Source organism: Cupressus sempervirens, chromosome 9 (genome assembly GCF_028749045.1).
Source record: "Cupressus sempervirens isolate cs-2001-9-10 chromosome 9, ASM2874904v1, whole genome shotgun sequence".
Taxonomy (NCBI): Eukaryota; Viridiplantae; Streptophyta; class Pinopsida; order Cupressales; family Cupressaceae; genus Cupressus; species Cupressus sempervirens.
Genome location: NC_143126.1, coordinates 37,759,393 through 37,783,107, shown reverse-complemented (window position 1 = coordinate 37,783,107; position 23,715 = coordinate 37,759,393).

Sequence of the window (23,715 nt, the reverse complement as noted above, 5' to 3'; positions counted from 1 at the left end):
GATCTTAAATTCTCTATTTATAGAGATAGGTGGTCAAAAGAAAAGGTTGTCATGTGTGAGAACCTAAGGGAGAGAAGGAGTCTAGGGTATTGCTTCATTTAGCAACCCAAGTAAAGAGACTACATTGGCAAGAAAAGAAAGAAGGCTTAAGGGTATGGATGCTTGAAGGGTGAACAAGCTATCAGAGCTAAAGTGTGTGAATGCCAAGTGGAATGGAGGACTAAGACAAAAATATATAATCTAAAAGTGTGTTGTAAGTTATTATACGATCAAGCCTTACTATTAATTTCCAATCATTGTATTAGTCTAGGGTAAATCCTTTAGATTAAGGTTCAGCTAACAGTCATTTGTAAATCCTTTAACTGGGTGACATTCCAAGTGAATGATCTAAAGTCCTCTAACAAGGCTCACTCCTAATAGGGTGATTGAAATCCTATAACTAGGTCACGTTTAAAAGTGTGCATTGTAACCTTTAACAAGGTTGGCCTTTTATAGGGTATCACTTCAGAAGAGTGAAAATGAGTAGCATGTTACTATTGATTTTTCCCAAATTGTGTTTGCACATTAAATCATTGTATCAAATGTGTTATTGAATCAATTATGTTTCATGTTTACATTTTTGCAAAATTTATTTGATAGTAACCTACAAGTTTAAGTGATTTCATAATCTAGTGGATGCATGTATGATGAAAATGGTTTATGGATATGTGTTCACTAATATGTGAAAATTTTTAATTGTACATCTGGACCTTGGATAACTGATTCACCCACCTCTCAATTATTCTAAATAATTCCAACAAATAATACCAAATCTGTTAACTAGGGAAACTCTTGATCAGAGGTGAAACCTTGGTGGGGATAGTATCCAAAAAATGATGTACTAATATAAATATTCCTTGTTAGAGGATGGACTTTGCTAGGAGACAATCAAATATATTTAGTACATATCAGTCCCTATTAGAAGAATTTTAATCCCTATTAGGAAATTCCAACCCTTTTAGGGGTTGTACCAATCATGTTAGGAGTTGTAGAAATTAGATGGACCCACTATCCAAATAGATTCAATGGAAAGACTAATGAACCCACTATGCAAATGATCTCTATATTATTCTTTGTAGAATAATAGAAATGCATTATACTTGTACTTCCTCTTCATCTATCTTTTCAATCAAATTGCTCTTCTTCTTTTGATCTCGATACCAAATCACCAACTTTATAACCAATAATCCCTTGGATTGCTTACACAAAATTACCAAATACTCTTCTCTTATTTGCAATCTCTCAATCATAATTCTTTCCACACACATCTAAAGAAGGAAAACATCTTTCCTTTATACCACATTCTCAAAAAAAATCCTTTAGTTGGCCTTGAGGTTTTTCCAATTGATTATAACAAGGCCACATTAAGATAATTAATTATTTCACAATTACACAACACCGTTAGCTTATAGTCTTTACAACTTCTCACATGTGCAACTCTAGACTTTAAACTCTCTGATGTCACCATCAAGTTATCCTCTGACACTGCATCACTTCACATATCACGATTCTATCTTGGTTAAGAGATATAATCCATTCATTATAGACATCTTATCAGGTACTCTATCTCTATATTTCTTTATGTAAATCATACATATCTTCTACATGACTCTGACTTACTCAATGTGCACTTAACCTAGCCATCAAGAGATTGGGTTGAACATGTCCTTAACTATGCATCCCCTAAACATAAAACCTTTGTCCATATGATCTTGATCTTTTTTATCTACTCTACTACTCTTCACAGAAACCAAACTACGTTGACATCACTGACAAACATAGTCATGAATGCAAATTGTCAGTCATGCTACCAATTTCCACATGTTCTAGAAATTCTTAGGATACTCCCAAAAAGGAATACTATTATCATTCATGCAAATAAAACTTTAGGATTAACCTGTATAGGAATTGGACACATGGACTTATTCAAACATAATCTCATATATTAAAATAATTATGGGATTAGGAAATTTTAGTCACTTGAATGGTACCAGTAAGTAGAAAGATGAGATCTTTGACTTTTGATGTACACCAATGTAGTACAAAAGTTCTAACTCTATGTTGTCACAGGTCTTCTAATTTCAATTTGTGCTTATGTTTAAATAGTTAGAGTGTTCACATGTCATTTTAAAAATTTACAAAAAAAATATGAAATAAATAAATAAATTAGAATCTACCCTTTTGTTTGGGAGAAAATATTATTTATAAGAACTATAAGTAAGATTTCAAAAGGCAAGGAGGGAGCTGTAATAAGCAATAGCTACCTATTGAGAAAAATGACATATGGATCCACAAAATATTTTTTCTCTCTTTTATTACCTTTTATTTTCTCTGAAAATATTTATCACCAAGATTTATTATTAAAATTGCATTTTAGATTTTGAATTTGGATGGTTAATATAAAATAAGTGGAAAAATCAATAATCATGAGACCATGAGTCCCACAAGTTAAAGTAAAAGAATTAGGTAGTTGTTGTAAGAAAAACTAAGATTAGTTGTACCATGGGAGACCTATTCTAAGGGCAAAATACATTCAAAATGCTTAGAAATTGTAATTAAAATAGAAACATGAGGTAAAGTTATATAAATAAAATGAAAAAACATACAAATGTAGTCATGTAAAAATGTAATTGACTAGTTTTTTGGAGTATACATATTCAAATCAAGTTGTGCAAAATACTTTAATTCAAAGAATCATTTGGTATCGATGGTGGAAATGAAATCATAGGATGATTTGTAGAGGATTTGTCAATATAATAATTATTTAGAAGTAGACAGCCCTCAGCATATGTCTACTGAAAATGAAGATAGTAACTATGAGGGGAGGGGAGAATTAGTTACTTTAAAAAATACCCTAACCCTAAATGTCAAATCAAACTTTTCAATGATAATGCAATATTTTATCCATCTCGATTAAAACTAAGTTCTTGTTGTAACTTAGTTAACAAAGTACTCTTATGAATTTTATTTTTTAAAAATATTTAGTAACATAGTTTCAAAAACATAAAGCATAAATCAAATAATAAGAACAAAGATGATACAAATATTTAATGTGGACACCAAATTTGGGAAAACTACTATGCAACTAGTTCAAATATTTTCCACTCTTTGAATTACACCATGTTAGGAGCCAACCTTGTTAAAGTTACAATACATATTGTTAACTATGACATTGTTAAAGGATTTTGATTACCCTATTTGGAGCGACTTGGTTAGAGGTCTACACACACTTAATCTTTAAATGTCACCTTGTTAAAGGATTCACAATATGACTGTTAATTCTGTTAAGAGATCATTCTTCACTACTACAATGGTTAGAATGTAACTATAATTTGACCTTATTTATGAAGCAACTTATTTTGTAGATTCAATATCTATTTTTGCTTGACCTCTAGATCTTTATTGATCAAAATATTCTTTGTAGCTTATCTTCCACACTTTCCTTCTCTTCATTTCCCTTCGGTCATATATCCATTTTATTCTACATCTTATAAATCTCACATTTTACATTACACATCTTGATCTCTCTTATATATTGTAAGAATTTGGCTTAGGCTAGAATTCACCCAAGACCAAGGAACTCAAACAAAAGCACATAGAAGACCAATAGAGAGAGAGAGAGAGAGAGTATGATCAGAATGATGATATACATTCAATATGCCATACAACCATTACAAGAGTACACTAGGAGTGTATGTATAAAGGCCTCTAGAGAGATTCTAGAATGCATAGAAGTTGGCATCATGATAAGTCATACAACTAGGCACATGTCTACCAAATATGGGTTATCTTCCATTAAGCATAGAAGTAAGTGCTATGATGCAAGGATAAGCCCACAATGGTGTATCATGAAAATTAGTGGTGTAGACAAAATATGCTAAATTAGGAGTGTGAATAACTATGTTGTCAACATGACAACTCAGTGAATGATGCAAACTCTAGTGTTGTAGACACCATGTGCATTATTAAAGTTGTGTACTTCTATGAGAGTAAACAAAATCCTAAGTGTCTCACCTAAATAAATAATAAAATAATGCAATTTAATAAAATAATCCATTAACCTAAGTAAACTTAAGTAAAGTGTAAATAGTGAATACCTATTTACACTAACACCCCTTGTTAAGTAAAACTTAGGGGAATTCCCTTAAGCTTATGAAATCTAGGATAAGTGCATGATGGGTCCCAACTACTGGGCCATGTTAGGTACCCATGTACATAATGAAATGCAATCTCTCATAAAGGAAAGAATGAGGGAAAACCTCATGGGAAAAACCCTCCCCCAAAAAGAGAGATAAATAGGGATGCATGAATGGATGGAGTAATCAAGAACCCCCCCATTATGACATACATCTAGTATATACAAAAGAGAATGATGAGAAGAGGAAGAGAGATGGGATACGCTCCCTCCCATCCCCCCAAAGAAGAATGTCAAACAGTGACTATTCTAATGAAGAAGTTGATCCAAGACTACAAAAAGGTGTTCCTCCCCTTATGAAGAAACAATGCCAGAGGTACAAATGAGATGCTTCCATTGTGTGTGGAAATAATCTCATGGATAAGTGATGTCTCTAAGACCTACTTAATGGGCTGAAGAACCTATCTCAAAGAACTATATGTCTCTATAACTGATGAAGAACCCTGTTGCAACTACTAATCATAAGTATCCATAATCACTTCAACCTATAAGGATCGATCAGGTAGAGAATGAAAAAGAGAGTAGGATGGAGCCCTCATGACAAATAAAGAAGGTACTTCTACATCAAGAAGAGGAAAATCATCAATACTATCCTCTGAATCTATCACCGAACCTATATCTAGAAGACTAAATGTACCCTGCTATGTTGAACCTATCACTGTGGCAATATATGCATGTGGACTAAACTTAGTAACCTCTCACTCCAACTATCAATAGAAACCCACATGTCTAAATTTGTTGAAGCACTATCATTGGTGTCACTATTAGTTTCCACACTACATGATGTGTGAAGAGGAGTAGAGGACAAGTTCGGTGAACTTTCCTCAAAGTGAACATCCTTCACCATAAAAAGCTAATGTGTCTTAGGATCCAATAGTCTATATGCCTTCACACTATTTTCATAACCAATGAAAGTACAAGGCCTAGGTGATTGTGCCTTGCATCGCCTGGAAGATACTTTTTCCTATGCAGGACAACTGAAGACTCTGAAGTGTGTCATAATAGGTTTTCTACCACACCATGCCTTAAAAGGAGTCTTGTCATCTAAGGATGGATGAGGAGAGTGATTAAGAATGTGAGTGGAACTGCTAATTGCTTCGACTTCAAGTGATGGATTAAGAGACTTGGCTTGTATCATGCAACTTTCCATAGACTTAAGAGTGTAGATCCTCAATGCTACAACATCTATCTTATGTAGACTAAATGCTGGTGAATTTTGAAGATCAATTCCCTCAAGTCTACAAAAGTATTTAAGTCTTCTATTCACATACATGCTTCCATTGTCCATTCAAAGTACTTTGATGGCTTTCCTAGATTTCCATTCTACATGAGTCTTGAAGGCTAGAAACTTGTCCAACACTTCATTCTTGTTATGAAGAAAGTAGACCCAAGTGTATCTTGAAAAGTCATCAACAAAGGTAAGTATGTAGCGACTTTGGCAGAATGCAAAAGAACTTGCTAATACCATGTGAACCATCTGTAGAACACTTGGTGCTCTTGAAGACTTCCCTTTCTGTAAGTTCCCTTTGGATGCATATCCACTAAATTCATTGAACATTCACCCTTAGAAAAACTGATTTTAGGTAGATCTTTAACCATTTGATATGTGCAAAGTTGTTGAAGGTAGCGGTAGTCAAGATGACCATACTGCTTGTGCCATAATTGCATTGTTGAATTTGATTGTGTTAACAAGGCCTTCAAAAGAATCTTAGGCACAAAATGGGAGAAAGAGTACAACCTTTTGTTATGATTCACTTTCCCCACTACAACCAAGGAATCATCTTTTAGATTGTGCATCTGTATTGAGTTTGGAAGGAACTCAACCCTATGTCCATCTCCAAGGTGAGTGATTTGGTAGATTGATTGGAGATTTGAACTTAGGTTTGGAACATAGAGAACATCTTGAAACTCTCCATTTTCCATTTCCACATTTCCTTTCCCTTCAACTTCCATTTTTCTATCATTTCCCATGAAGATGTGGGGTACCATTGATTTCTTTATTGAAGAAAAATCCTCTTTTGAAGAACCCATATGATAGGAGGAACCTAAGTCAAATATCTATTCCTTTGAAGAGTTTGAATTTGCCATGTGTGCTTACCCTTTGCCCTTTGAATCTGAAGAAGACCCTTTATCCTTGTAAGCATTAGACAATGGAACATTATGTTTCCTCATGATGTTGGGCAACTCATCAATATTTTTAAGATAACACTCATGCTCTTCATGAGCCAATTTCTTGCAATAGGCACACTTATTCTTCTCCTTATTATTGTTTTCCTTCTTGTTGGAATTCAAGGACTTGCCTTGTTCATTGGATTGTAGTGTTGTCTTTTCTACATCCTTTGATTTTTCTTTCTTCCATTTCTTCTTACCCGTTCCTTTATTTGAAGACTGTCTAGCTGAATTTTGAGAACTCCCATTACTGGCCACCAATGCTTTAGACTAAGGTGATTTGAGACTCCCCATTGATTTCAACTTCTTTTCTTTAGTATCCAACAAATCAACATATTCATCAAATGTGACTTTCTTATAAGCAAACCCTAAGGTAGTCTTTGAGGTGTTAAAAGAAGATAAAAATGTGGAATACTCCAATGGCATATTGTTACATATGAGATAGATCAATCTATCATCTTTGATAGAACTCCCAAAATTAGTAAGTTGTATCCTTAGTTCATTCACCTTGATGATGAAATCATGTATTGAGTCATATGACTTAGGATGTAAGGAGACAAGATCATCTTCAATTTTAAAAATATCCTCTTCAGACACTTTACCATACAGTTTTTCAAGGGTATCCCAAGCTTCCTTGGATGTAGAACACTTCTTAATTTGATACATGATCTTATCATCAACCCCCAAAAATATATCACATAGGGATTTCCTATCCATTGCTACCCAAGATGAAATATCACTTGTTGATACATTATCACCTACTAGTTATGAGGAGTTAATTTAGGAAAGTTAAAGTTTCCTATAATGTAGAAAATGAAAGAAAAGTGCAAAAAATAGGGAACACAACACCAAGAACATCCCCCATTTTACTAAATCAAGAAACTCCCCCAAAATAGATGCTTTGGGCACTTTATCAGTAGTGTGATTACAATGGGCCACTTACCAATTTTGGCCTTCGTGGACTTCTAATTTTTCTTATTACAACCTCTTAATAGATTACAAATCTAGAACTTTATAATGTGCTACAATTCTGAAGCAATCCAAAGAAAAAAAGGGCCCTATTACTAAAAGTGATACTTTTGTCCACACAACCCTACAATCTGATGGTAGATCTAGAAAGTAGACAAAACATAACACACTTTCAAAAAAAAAAATAGAAACTATTTTTGACTCTAGATGTGCTTGTACGAAATGTTTGAAGTTGCAAAATGCAAGATTATGTAGGTATAGTCACAAAAAAATGCAATTTCTAAATAATTCGTACACCAAAACCAAAAAAAGCTACACCACTAAAATTTTTAAGAAATTTTACCCAATTTCAAAAAAAAAAATTGCGCCTAATTTGGAGTCCAAATCTCTGAGTTATGGCCTCTCAAAGTTGAACAATGTAGAGAGGGGTTGTATGAACAAAAGAGGGGGTTAAATTTGATGGTCATATAACTGTTGCAGTAGTTTAATTTAGCCCTAGAATGACAGTTAGATAGCCATCAAATTTAGTGTCGTGAATCTGATGACATCAATACCTCCTACCCCTCTGATGATGTCAACATAATGTCATCATTGTGCAGACCATATGGATGAGGGCAGCAAAAATCCATACACTTGCATAGCGCTGATGTAGACTGATAACATGTATGCCATACTGCTGACTAGGTTGTGACTTGTTTGATGACGTGTCTGTGTGAAAAGGGTAAGGATGCCAAGTTGGACTATTGACTATGATTCGATGGTATTCCACATGGGTAGTGATGTGGCCTCTGTAGTAGTGATGATAGGTGACAGGGTCTACTAGTCGAACCAATAAAGAGACATCGCGTGGTGTTGAATACGTAGGTTAGTGTGCAAATCACTTTCTACCATGTGTTACTTGTGGTCGTCGCCTCATGTCACAAGTACTAATTGTAGCAAAGGACTTTTGAGGTTACAAACGCATGGTTAGATTGTGATTTGCGGTGTCAAAATCTTTTACTGTGGCCAAAAATTTTGGAGTTAGTCCCACATGCATGGGGTTTCATCTTGCATTGTTTTATAAGTAGAGAACCATGCATAGGGAATATAAAATAAAAGAGAGGCCATTGAATTGTGAGGTTGGCCAGATGTGCTCGATGGAAATGGGGGTTGATCCACTTGTGGGTTTTGATTAAGCTAGATTTTTGAGGGGCTCAAAAAATTGATTAATGAGCCACTGATTAATTGCGATGATACATTGCAATGATAGAATATTCCATTGAAATTATAGAGTTGAACTGGGGTGTCACTACTAGGTTCACCTAAAAAATTTCTCTACTTGTGCAACTAATAAATCCAAAAATACTAGTTCAAAAAATAAAATGCAGAGAAGAAAATTAATGCAGATCTTAACAATTAATAATTAGATCAATAAAATGACTATATCTGAACTACAAATTGAGGCATCTAGGTTCTAATTTGCAAAAAACTTGAGGCATACATGATAAATTTATAGTAAATCTCCACTGAATCAATACTCTAGACATAATGGAAAGGTTAGATCTAGCTCTAGACACTCTCAATTTCTATGGATCCTCCTAATTTAGGTTGAGGTACTGAAGCATGAACAATCTTGAATGACTATGTCTAGAGAATCTCTCTTAGCTCTTATACTATGTAAGGATTTGGCTTAGGCCAGAATTCACCCAAGCCCAAGAAACTCAAACACAAGCACACAAAAGACTAATAGAGAGAGAAAGAGTATGATTAGAATGATGATATTCATTCAATATGCCATACAACCATTACAAGAGTATACTAGGAGTGCCTATATATAAAGGCCTCTAGAGAGCTTCTAGAATGCATAGAAGTTAGCATTATGATAAGTCATACAACAAGGCACATGTACATTAGATATGGGTTATCCTCCATTAAGCATGGACGTAAGTTCGATGATGTGAGGATAAGCCTACAATGGTGTATCATGCAAATTAGTGATGTAGACAACATGTGCTAAATTAGGAGTGTGAATAACTATGTGTCAACATGACAACTTGGTGACTGATGCAAAATCTAGTGTTGTAGACACCATGTGCATAATTAGAGTTGCATACTTCTATGAGACTACACAAACTCCTAAGTGTCTCACCTAAATAAATAATAAAATAATGCATTAACCTAAGTAATCTTAAGTAAAGTGTAAATAGTGAATACCTATTTACACCAACATATATCAAAAGCTTTGTTAAGTCATCTTGAATACAATTTCAAATAATCATTAAACATCCAAGAAGTCAACCTTAATTAGTCAATTAATTAACAAGTATAATCTTCTAACACATGATCAATACTAAGATTTGTCACTTAGTTAACATTGGAAGTCCTTTGATGCCTGACGACTTGGTTAAAACTAGAAGTGCTTGGTTAACACTGAAAGTCCTTCACTGTTTAACCACTCAATTAATACTAACTTTATGTAACATTAATGGAAACATTCAATTGAAGAATTTTTTCCAACAACCTCCCTATTTGGCGTGGATGACAACACAACATGTCAACATACAATGATAAATGTATGAGCAATTAGATAGCATCCTTAGTTTTGTTTTGATTCTCATTCACACAAACTCCCTATGCAATTCTACTTGGATTTATCTTAGCTACTTCCAAATGAATTCTCCCTCTTACATCTATCATCACTTTGCTTTTTAATTTTATCATTATTATCCCTCTTTGCTTTAAATTCCATCATATGTATAATTTCCTCCTGAGATACTAAACTATCCCTCTTTGATAATAATGTTTCCCTCTTTGACATTAAATGCCAAAGGATGTATAATTTGAAGTTACTACATTACTTTTGTACTGATTCATATGCAATATGTTCTACATTTCACACCTGAAGTGTGACAAGCTACATCAACTTGATAGATCTTCAATGTTGTTTGATCCATCACTATCTTGTGCTTTATTGAGTATTAGATAGGCGAATAACCCATATTTTACCTCTTATATACATAAATTCATCCTTAGCTAATAACTTAGTAAATATGTCTACCATCTTCTTCTTGATGATCACATATTCTAATGTCACATCTTTGTCTTGAACTAATTCCCTTAGGTAATGATGCTAGATTGTGACATGTGTTTTGTCTTTGTGTGAATCACATGGTTTTTAAATATATGTTAGAAATAACAATAGTGAAAGTTAACTCTAAGAGGGGGTTGTAAATCAGAACTTCAAAACTTTAACCATAAAACATTCACCATGCAACCATCTCATAATTTAGCATATAAACTAAAAGAGCTAACTACACATTTGTATCCATAGCATAAAAAATTTAATAGATGAGAAAATATGTTTGGTTCCCTAGAAATCCTCTAAGGAGAAGATAAAATTGGGTTGGGGATGACACACACAAATCTTTGCTACTACAATTGTAAAGTGTAGCCAATGGTGGCTACAAAATTTTTGATCATAAACTATGATCTACCTTATGAGGGGTCTGCCTTGTCAAAGGCTAAAAATACTATTAGGGCTCACCTTGTTAGAGGATTTACACTCACAATTAAGTAGGAACATGGTTAAGAGATTAATGAGATCCTATTAAAACTATAAAACAAGGTAAGACTACTCCTTTAAAAGATTTTTGTCAATATCACCTACTAAAATGATTTAACACCATGATCCTTTGGTTAGCACCTCACTGCAAGATGTCAGATCTTCTCTTTCCTCATAAATCCTTGATCCTTCTAATCAGATATTTCTCCTTTGTCCTTTCTTTTCTCTTTTATGTTCTCTCTAACTAATTCTTCAATTCATAACATTGGCATAACCTCCATAGTCACAATGAATGCTTTCTCTACAATTAACAATCACCTCTCTCACATCCTTACTTACAAAATCTTTAGGGTTTTCCTCCTTAAGTAAACATAGGTGGACTAGGATTAGGTTATAATCAATGACTTCAGTTGATCCATATTTCTTCTTAAAATATCCTTTAATCTAATTGGTTGCATGTACTGCATATACATTCACAATATGACTCAATCCTTATCTTCTGCAATTGCAAAGTATTATTTATGTCATCCCAAAAATGGTTTACATAGTAGTTTGTTTCATTAAAAATATAACTATATCATAGATTGTTCACTCAGCATCCAAAGACTCTAATGCTTGACCATCATTGTGTTCTAATGTTGTAACTCATCTTCTAAACAACTTGACATACACAGTCTTCTTGGCACCTATATCACTCAACACATACTAACTTTCTTGGCACTATTTGTTGGCTTGACACTTGAGTAACTAAGCACACATAGACTCCTTAGAACATACTAGTGCTTCGTACTAAATTTCATATTTCTCAACATGTATTATCTGACAACTGATGCTCGACATGCTTTGGTCACTCAACTCGCACTAATTTCTTAACTCACTCTGATCACTCAGCATGCACTATGTTTTTGCTAGATTATGACTTAACTATTTTTTCACTACCTTGTCAAAACCAAAATGAGATCAACAATATATTGATTACAATATGGTTATTACAATAGATAACCACTAGTTCCTTGATTTGCTCCTTCAATCCTGACAATAATTTATTGATCCATATAATGTTAGAAAAATTTACTACTACAACAACATACTCTTCCTCTTATGTTGATTGTTAAATACAATTCTACTTCTTGCTTGTCCAAGATGCTAATAAATTTCCAAGATAGAATGCTCCACCACTAGAGCTCTTTCTGACATAAATGCTTCCTTTTAAATCTACATTGGTAAAGATTCTTAAATCAAGGTTTCCTCCTTTCTTATACCAGAGACCATATCCTTTAGTTCCTTTTAGGTACCTCATAATCCTTTTTACTACCACCATGTTATTTTCTTTAGGATTTACAAAAAACCTTGCAACTATTCCAAATGCCAATGCTATATAATGTCTAGTGTGTACTACATACTAAAGTTTTCCAATCATTGATCTATAGGTAGTCTAATTTACCTCCTTTGAACCATCATTCTTTGAAATTTTGTGTCTAGTAGACGGGGTCAGTGCAAGAAGTTGGGTCTCACTTTTCACCAAAAAGTGGAATTTTTTTCCTATTTTTGAAATATTTTGTCAATTGATGCAAAAATTTGAGCCATTTAGAGATTAAATATTTAAAAACTTCAAAAATAAAAATTGTAGTGCCTAGGATCTTCTTTTTGAATATGTAATTTATTTGTATACCCATAGGATATATTATTTTTTAAATATGGATCTTTAAAAACCACTTTTTCAAAATTCATGTTTCAGGACCATACCATGCTCATGTACGAACACCATAATTTGACACAACTAAATGAATTTTTTTCAATCCTTTTAAATAGAGTTACCTATCACACCAACGATTGATGAGAATATTTTTCTTGAATTTTTTAACAAATTTTTTTTTATTAAATTTTAATTGGCTATAAAAGTAAATTTAAAAACCTCTCGTGTACAGACACCATAATTTGATCAAAATTTTACTTTTTAATTTTTTTTTAACTTCAAAAGAATTGAATGTAGATTGATTACATATAAATTAATTTAAGAAAAATCATAAAATAAAAAAGTTATTAAAGTTTTAGTGAATGTCACTATTTTACATTTAGTTACCACCTTTGATTAGAAGGAATACAAAAATAGTAAATAAAATCATAACACTATAAAATTTATATTTCTGAAATCAAGATAGTGAGAGCTTTAATGGGTTTTTGTTTCATAAAAAAATTTGATTGAGAAGACCATCTAAAGATTATGGCAAGGCATGAATTTGTCAACTCAATGCCTTAGCCAAATCTTGAGAGGCCAAGGCATAAGCTTGGTCTCACCAAGCCTATCCCAAACCAAAATCTGAGGCAAAAAAAGAAATCCCACCTCACATTGTAAGAAATAGGCACCCATTAATTGAAATTCAAAAAATGGTTACATGTTTTGAAAAACTAAAAGTGGCATGTGAAATCCTCCAAAACTAAAAAAAATGAATTTTTAAGGAATGAGTACCCATTTTTTACTTTTAAAAAATGGGTAGTTTCTAAAATGTTCAATTTTTTAATTTTTTGACAAATAGGTACACATAAAAAATGGGTACCCAATTTTTTAAAAAATGGGTGCCCATTTTTTAAATTTAGGGTTAGGTATCTGAGCCAAAAATAGGTGCTCATTTTTTAAAGTCATGTACCCATTTCTAAGAGGTCTCATTCTGCGGATTTGATCTTTGTGGAATTGTGACCCAACTTTGTGTATTCACCTGACGTAGGTGTTCCAATTGGTTAGGAATCCTCCATTCCAAATGCTTTTAATGTTTTCTTGATATACTTTGAGTGAGAAATGTATATGACATCCTTCATTTGATGAACTTGTAGGCCATTTTATTTTATTTTATTTCTCCAAACATAGACATTGAAAATTCTTTCATCATTTCTTTAGCAAATGATTTTCATAATATCTCATGTCCTCCAAATATGATATCATCCAAAAATATATTTACTAGCAACATCTTGTCATGTGGTCCTCCTTTATATACAAATTAGTATTATCATTTGTCTTTTCAAAATCAATTCTTACTAGATATCCATGCAACCTTTCATACCATACTCTAAGAGCTTGGTTTAGTCCATATAGAGCTTTGTGTAGTTTCTATACCATGTCTTTTTTGTTTGGATCAATGAAACCTTTAGGTTGTCTAATGTAGACTTCTTCTAGGATTCCATTTAGGAAAGTTTATTTTACATCCATCTAATATACTTTGAATCCTTTATGTGTAGCATATGCTAATAGTATTTTGGCAACTTCAAGTCTCGCAATAGGGGCAAATGTTTCTTCATAGTCTATACCTTCTTCTTGTGCATATCCATTTTGTACCAATCACATTCTTATGCTTAGGTCTACATAAAAGAAACTAGATGTTATTATTTTCTATTTTCTCAATTGCTTCATTTATTGCCTCTACCCAACCTTTATTTTCTAAAGAATATTTTATAGATCTAGGTTCAAATTCACTAAGAAAGAATGTAACTTTTAATTTGTTCCTTGTTAGGATACAATCTATCGAGCTCCTCTAATTATTTTTTCAAGTGTATAATGTTTTCTATCATATTTTGTAAGTCTTGATTCTTTCTTTCTTGTTTTTGAACTTGGTTCACTTGGATCTTCATGCTTGTGATATTCTATCTTCTACTTGGGCTCCTCTACCTATTATTTAGGTTTCTCTGGCTGATTTGACACTAACTCAGATTGTACTACTTGTGACTCAAGTTACATTCTCTAAATTGACTACAACATAGGTTGTATTTCCTATGACTCAAGTTGCATTATCCATGATTTTCTATGTTCAATTTTTTGTTTCATGGCTTCAAATATTTGTGGCAAAGTCTCAGTTTCCTCCTAATAGTAAAAAAAAAAGTTTTTAGTCTTCAGGTTCCTTGCTACTTTGTTCTTCACTTCTTTTTGCAAACTCATCAATCTTCACATGTGCACTTTTTGTCACTTTGTGAGTAGAAAAATTCAAACATTTGTTAGGATAAACCACGGACAGAAATAAAAACTACATGCAAATATAACCAATAACAAAAAATAATAGAACACACAGAAATGAACACAAGGCACCAAGATTTAACGTGGTTCACCCAATCCCTGGGCTACGTCCACCAAACAACAAGTCCGATCTTATTACAATCTAGTGATTACAACCTGATTACAATCCGTAATCCCTTACAGCTCAATACTACCGCAAGAACCAATTTCGTATCACAACATTATGAAAAATACCCAACCCTAAGCCCTTTTTATACAAGTATTAAACCGCTTTAGGGTTATAACATGTCAGCCATATGTCAGCCATAATATGTCAGCTACCATGTCGGCTACTGCCCAAATTTTTTTTTTCCAACCCCACTATTTATGAAGTATATACAGTTCTTTCCTGATCAATCACCACAATCTAAGAATCTCCCACTTGGGGACTGATCAAGCTCCACACTAAACAACAATCTCCCACTTGGAGACTGATCCTGTAGCAATACCACTACCACATGGGGCTCCCCCTGGATCAAACCATCCTGGACTCTACTGTTCTTTTATTCATGTTCAGTCTAAAAGACCAACCGAAGCTGAAGAGGAGTTCAGCTTCTCCCTTGTTACAACCTTTGTCAACATATCTGCTGGATTGTCATTGGTATGTATCTTCTCTAGCTTCAACTGTCCATCCTCCAAAACTGACCGAATGAAATGGTACCGCAACTGTATGTGTTTGGTCTTAGAATGAAGAGCTGAATTCTTAGCAAGATGAATGGCACTCTAACTATCTATGAACAAATAATTATCCTTTGGAGGATGTCCCAATTCTTCCAAGAAGAACTGAAGCCATATCATCTCTTTGGCTGCCTCTATAGCAGCAACATACTTTGCCTCTATAGTGGAGAGAGCATTAATCTTTTGTAACCTAGAAACCCAGCTCACGGCTACCCCACCAATAGTAAAGACATAACCTATAGTACTCCGCCTGGTATCAATATCCCCAGCCAAATCTGAGTCAACATAGCCTTGTAAATAAGTAGTAGAGCCCACAAAGTGTAAACACTTATTGGATGTTCCTCTCAAATATCTGAGAATCCACTTGACAGCATTCCAATGCTCAAATCCTGGATGACTCATATACCTGCTAACGACTCCCATTGCATGTGCAATATATGGCCTAGTGCATACCATAGCATACATCAAACTTCCTTCAGCTGAAGCATAGGGTACCTTGGACATCTTATCCTCCTCTTCCTGTGTCTTGGGACACATCTCCTTAGTCAATTTCAAATGACCAGGTAAAGGTGTGCTAACAACTTTAGCATTCTCCATAGAGAAACGTTGCAACACCTTCTCAACATAATAAGCTTGAGATAGCGTCAATATTCTGTTCTTCCTATCTCTACAAATCTTCATACCAAGGATTTTTTTTTCTGCCCCCAAATCCTTCATAGAAAATGCATGTGCTAATTGGTGTTTCAGCCCCTTAATATGATCCATGTTAGACCCAGCTACAAGCATATCATCAACATATAAACATAAGATAATGTAGCTATCATCATCCAACCTCTTAAAATAAACACAGTAATTTGAATGACACCTATTATATCCATGCTCATGCATAAAACTGTCAAATTTCAGATACCATTGCCGAGGTGCTTGCTTCAAGCCATATAAACTTTTCTTCAATTTGCACACTAAGTTCTCCTTACCTTTGACCTCAAAACCCTGTGGTTGAGCCATATATATTTCTTCATCCAAATCACCATGAAGAAAGGCTATTTTAACATCCATCTACTCTAAATGCAAATCTTCAGTAGCCACAAGACTTAAAACAGTACGAATAGAAGTCATTTTAACAACAGGAGAAAATATCTCATCAAAATCAATTCCCTTTTTTTGTGCAAATCCTTTTACAACTAACCTGGCCTTAAATCTTTTCTTACCTCCTTCCTCTTCTTTCAACCTGTAAACCCATTTATTCTGTAAAGCCTTTTTACCTGCAGGCAACTTGCACAAATCCCATTTGTTATTTTTTAGCAAAGAGTCCATTTCATCTTTCATTGCAGACTCCCACTGAATCTTAGTATCCACCTGCACAGCTTCATCATAACTTTTAGGTTCACCAGCATCAGTAAGTAAAATAGAATACAAAGAGGGAGAAAACCTTTATGGAGGTCTAATTTGCCTTGTTGACAGTCTAACATTCACTAGTGTGTGTGGTATTTGTTGTTGCAGTTGTTGCACATCATGAGGAATGGCTGGAACATCAGCTTTTGGAGTATCATCCAGCACTACATAATCATCTTCTTTCTTCTCATGTTGCTGCAACAGATCTTTGTACAACACTTTCTCATTGAATATGACATCCCAACTTCTAATAATTTTAAGATTTTCAAAATCCCAAAGCCTATAACCAAATTCATTAATGCCATATCCAACAAAGACACATTTCTTTGATTTAGCTTCTAGCTTGGTTCTATTTTCAGAGTCTGTATGAGAAAAAGCTTCACAACCGAAGGTCTTGAGAAAAGAATAACTCACCTTCTTACCAGTCCATGCTTCCTCTGGAATACCATAGCCCAAAGGAGTAGAGGGACCTCTATTAATCAAATATACTGCAGTGTTGACAACCTTCGCCCACATGTGTAAGGGCAATCCAGCATGCAACCGCATGCTCCTTGTGCGCTCCATTATAGTCCTGTTCATGTGTTCAGCCACTCCATTTTCCTGTGGAGCCCTTGGAATAGTTTTTTGTCTATGAATACCATTAGTGGAGCAATAATCTTCAAATTCAAGACTGCAATACTCACCACCATTATTAGATCTAAGACATTTTAATTTCTTACCAATCTCATTTTCAACCAAGCATTTCCATTTCTTAAAAGTTTGAAATACATCAGATTTCTATCTAAGGAAATAAACCCATACTTTTCTAGTTGCATCATCAATAAATGTAACATAATAATGAGAGCCACCAAGGGAAGATACCTGGGCTGGTCCCCATACATCTGTATGCACAAGCTCTAATTTCTCCTTTTTGTTTTCCTTCCTTGTCTTTACAAAACTAACTCTCTTTTGTTTTCCATACACACAACTTTCACAGAAATCCATATTCACACATTTTAGACCTGGTAAAACTTTCCTCGAATGAAGTACTTTCATACCTTTCTCACTCATGTGCCCAAGTCTATTGTGCCATAGCATTGTATCAGAATCTATAGCAGCTATTTGTTCTCCCTACTCAACTACCGTAATTGTTCCTGAATATTCATTTTTCTCTGAAACAATCAAAGTAGAAGGAACAATATGACCTGTACAAAGATATAAGGTGCCTACTTTCACATCTTTTGCTACTACAAGGGAACCTTTTGAAACCTTCCAATTTTTATCATTAAAAGTAACTACACAACCCTCATCACTGAGTTGCCCTGCTGAAATTAAATTTCTACTTAGTTTTGGAACATATCTTACCTCATGTAGTAGCCAATGATTCCCATTCTGCAACTTAATCTTAATTTTTCCCTTTCCAAGAATCTGACAGGGTTCATTATCCCCCAAATAAACAAGCCCAAAATCCACTTGGACATAATCAATGAAATAGCCTCTATGAGGTGTAGCATGAAATAAAGCACCAGAATCTAAAACCCATGAATCATCAACACTCTCTAAAGACAGAAGCAAAGGATCCTCTTCAGATTTGTTACTTACCACATTTGCCTCCTTGTCTCCATCTGATTTATCTCCTTCATTTTTCTTTCGATTCCAACAATCTTTCTTTTTGTGCCTTGGTTTCCCATAGTACCAGCGATCATTTGGTCCTCTCGATTGAGACCTCTTCCCCTTTGACTTTCCTCTTGATTTCCCACAATTTTCAGAGTTACTTCCTCTTTCAGTTGTTCTGCCCCTGTTTTGTGCATTTAAAGAACTTCCTGATGTAGATCCACCTGAGGATTTTCTACGAGTTTCCTCACTTAAAATAACATCGATCACATCATCATATTTTAGGGTACTAGATCTAGGAACAAAATTACTCACCGCCATTACCAAGCCATTCCAGCTTTCAGGTAAAGAACACAAAATCAAGAGAGCCCTAATTTCTTCATCAAAATTGATACCCATTGAAGATAATTGACTAGTAATAGTATTAAACTCATTTAAATGATCTGCAATAGATCCACCTTCTGCCATTTTCATATTAAATAAACGCTTCATGAAAAATACCTTATTTGAAGCGGAGGGCTTTTCATACAGTGTCACTAGGGTTTTCATCAAATCTTCTGTCGTCTTTGCTTTTGTAATATTAAATGCCACCGATGGTGCCAAGCATAACCGAATGCTTCCGAGTGCCTTTCTATCCAAAAGATCTCATTCAGCCTCTGACATAGTTCCCTGATTCTTGGCTTTTCCTTCCAATGGCTTCCATAAATCCTTCTGATATAAATAGTCTTCCATTTGCATCTTCCATAACTAGAAGTTCTGCCCATTAAACCTGTCAACCCTCAACTTACCCTCATCTGCCATCGCTCCCACTCAATTGTGAGACTCCCGCTTAACCGTGAGACTTTCTTGCAGAAGATAACTAAAAGACAACCTTGATCCGATACCACTTGTTAGGATAAACCACGGACAGAAATAAAAACTACATGCAAATATAACCAATAACAAAAAAGAATAGAACACACATAAATGAACACAAGGCACCAAGATTTAACATGGTTCACCCAATCCCTGGGCTACATCCACCAAACAACAAGTCCGATCTTATTACAATCCAATGATTACAACCTGATTACAATCCGTAATCCCTTACAGCTCAATACCACCACAAGAACCAATTTCGTATCACAACATTATGAAAAATACCCAACCCTAAGCCCTTTTTATACAAGTATTAAACCGCTTTAGGGTTATAACATGTCGGCCATATGTCGGCCATAATATGTTGGCTACCATGTTGGCTACTGCCCAAAAAAAAAAATTTCAACCCCACTATTTATGAACTATGTACAGTTCTTTCTTGATCAGTCACCACAATCTAACAACATTTGTATGCCTTACTTTTATTAGATAAACCTAGGAATATACCTTCATCATTTTTTGCATAAAGTTTTCCTTTCCTTACATCCTTCTAGATATAAAATTTTCTTCACAATACTTTAAGATAAAAAAATATTAGGATCGTACCAATACCATAATTCATAAGGTGTTTCAATCAATACCATTCTTTGGTTGAACCTAGTTTAGTGTATGAACTATTGTGCTAATTGCTTCTCTCCAATATTTTGTTGCAAACTTTTTCTCAATAACTAGTGTTCTTGCACACTCCATGATGGATCTATTCCTTTTGTCTATGATGCCATTTTTCTCTAGTGCCCTAAGTGCTAATACCTATCCTTTTATTCCCCTTTCAATGTAGAATTCATTGAATTCATTTGAGATGAATTCACCTCCTTTATCTAATCTCAAACATTTTTTATTCCTTCCTATTTCCTTCTCAACTCTAGCTAACTACCATTTGAACTTTTAAAATGTATCATATTTATCTTTTAATAATATTGTAGTCATCATCCTAGAATAGTCATCAACAAATAGAATGAAGTATATGTCTCCATAGTATATTTCTATACCTATTGGTCAACAAAGATCTGTATGAACTAGCTCCAAAACTTATTCATAATTGAAAGCGTTACTTTTGAAACTTTTTTCACTCATCTTTCCAATTTGACATTGTTTACACATGGCCATCTTAGTTTTCTTCAAATCTGGTATGTCTCTTACTCTTACACATCCTTTTATTCCATAGGAAAAATTCCTCTATTTGTGTCAATAAATATATATTTTTAGTGAGATCTAGGTAAAATATGTTACCTTTTATCTAATTTCCAATCCCAACCAAGTTTCCTTTTCCATTTAATTGTTTAGCTTTGTCATTCATAAATTCTACCTTATATCCTATATTGTTTAGTTGTGCCACATTAAGTAGATTTTGTCTTAGTCCTTCAACCTAGTAGGCATCATCACATTTGATTCCTTCAGTTAATGCTATGAATCTTTTTCCTTTTACATAACAAGGTTCACTGTTTCCAAACCTAGCACTTACACCATCGTAGTTCTGAATTTTCCTTCCCCTTTGGATACTATTTTTGCATGTAAGGCTTCAATGAATTTAGAGTCTTCATATGTTTCATCTCTTTCTTCACTATCAACCTATTTTCCTTTTAAGTTTTCTCCTTTTTTGCTAAGAGTTAGTATAGCTTTGAATGTAGATTCAAAGTTGCTAGGATTAGGAGCATAGTAATCAAAGTTATCTAATTCAAAAGTAGTCAATCTTCCCACAAGTGCATCCAAGGTTCAATCAATTTTTGGATTGCATCTCATCTCTTTAATTTCTGAAACTATAATTGCATAAATAGGAAGAAGAGATCTTAGTACCTTCCTAACTACTATTTCATCCATTTTTGTTCCTCTTGTAGATTTGATTGAACTAGCACTTTCTTTAATTTTTCCACACTATTCTACAATGTTTTCACCTTATTTCACTTTCATTTGATCAAACTTGCTTCTTAAACTTTCTACCTTAGCTTTTTGCATATTTTTATCACCTCCACAGGATTTCTATTGTTTTTTCCACATTTCAAATGCAACAAGAAAATCTCTACCCTCATCAAATTCAAAATAGTTAAGAGAGGAAGCTATATTAATTGATATTATATTTTGATATTTCACCTCTTTGATTTGTTCAATAGTCATAGGTTTAGGTGGTGGCACATATTTATTTTTCAAGTAGAATAGACCAGTATCTCCAATGCTTGATAAGTGTAGCTTCATCAATTCCTACCATGATGAAATTTTTTCTCTATTAACCTTGGAAATATCCCTTCAGTATGACATATTGATCTTTAACTTAGGTGTTTGAAACCTTTCCTACAAGTACCAAATGCTTTGATACCAATTTTTGGAAATGAAGATAGTAACCAAGAGGGAGAGGGGTAAATTAGTTACTACAAAAATAATTCCCCATCTCTAGATGTCAAATCAAACTTTTCATTGATAATGCAATACTTTATCCATCTTGGTTAAAACTAAGTTCTTGTTGTAACTCAATCAACAACACGATCTTATGAATATTAATATGTTTTAAACTTTAGTAACTTAGTTACAAAAACACAAAGCATAAATCAAAGAACATGAACACAAATGATACCAAGATTGGATGTGTAAACACAATTTAGGAAAACCACCATGCAACTAATTACAAAACATTTTACACTTATGAAGTGAGCTCTATTAGGAACCAACCCTATTAAAGGTTACAATACATATTGTTAAGTATAATCTTGTTAAAGGATATACATCACCTTTTTAGGAGTGGTCTGGTTAGAGGTCTTCAAACACTTCAATCTTGAAATGTCACCTTGTTAAATGATTTACAATATGACTATTAAGAGATTTCTTCACTGCTACAATGGTTAGAAGGTGATAGTAATTGGACCAAATTTATGAAGCAACTTCTTTTGTAGATTCAAATCTCTATTTTGGTTTGACTTCTAGATCCATACTTATCATAATATATTATTTTCAACATATCTTTAGCATGTTCCTTCTCTTCCTTCCTCTTCAATCACTATCCATCTTATTCCACATCTTACACATCTCAGACTTTACATTATACTTGTTGACCTCTCTTATATATCATAAGATTTGTTAAGTTAGCTTGAATATCGTTTCAAATAATCATTAAATATCCAAAAAGTCATCCTTAATTAGTTAATTAATTAACAAGTATAATTTTTTGACACTCAATCATAATATATTTCCATTTATTAACACTTGTTGAAATTACATTGAAATGATTGTGACAATAAAAAAGAGTGGAAGGTTATATGAAGTCTTTATTTTTTATATTAATAGTGGTGAAAATAAGAGAACTAGCTCTTTGTACATCACCGTGGAATTATCATTAACCAAAAATTAACAACCCATAATTACTTGTAGTTTATCCTGTCATTCACATGAAAAATAAAATAACCTATCTAGTAACCCCAACCCAGATAATAACCACAAAACATCTGGTGACATAGCTAAGATCACCAATGAAACACATACACCACCCATAATTGATATGGAAATGATCAAAAAGTATATTGATAAACCACATAAAAATGATAACACGATGACTACCAACATTCACACTGCGATACTTAAACCTTAAAATTAAGCTATCACTAATGCCTAGTTACCTAAAATTAAAATTTAAAGTATAAGAAAAAAAATACTAGTAGAACAGTTTCAAGAGCATAAAATAGGCCTAAACATTGGCCTTCTCTTTTCCTTTCTTAGTCAGTAAAATCTTAGCCCAATCATCTACCATGAATCCATAGAGCTTTGTAGAGTCCTCCGCTCCTAAGTCATTCTCTTTGTTCTCTTGTTGTAGTAACTCTAGGATGACATTGAGAGCATGAGTGACCTTGAACAAGAACTTGGAGAGGATAGTAAAAATCTCATCCAAGGCATCAAACCAACCATTAAGGGCCACCATCTCATTCTCAATGTCTTTGACATTGCCAATCAACCCCTAGTAACCAACACAGTTGTCTATCACCTCCTTAGAAGATTTAACCTGCACATACATGGGATAAGTAGGAACCATTTCCTTAATGTTCTTGTCCACACAAACATGGGAGGTTGCTATCATTGAAATTGTCATCTTTCCATTTTCTTGGGGAGGGAGCTGCTCCAAAGGTAAAGTCCACTATATTAATGGTAAAGCTAGCTAAAACATGGGTAGTTTCTTGACTATCTTTTTTCTTGTTG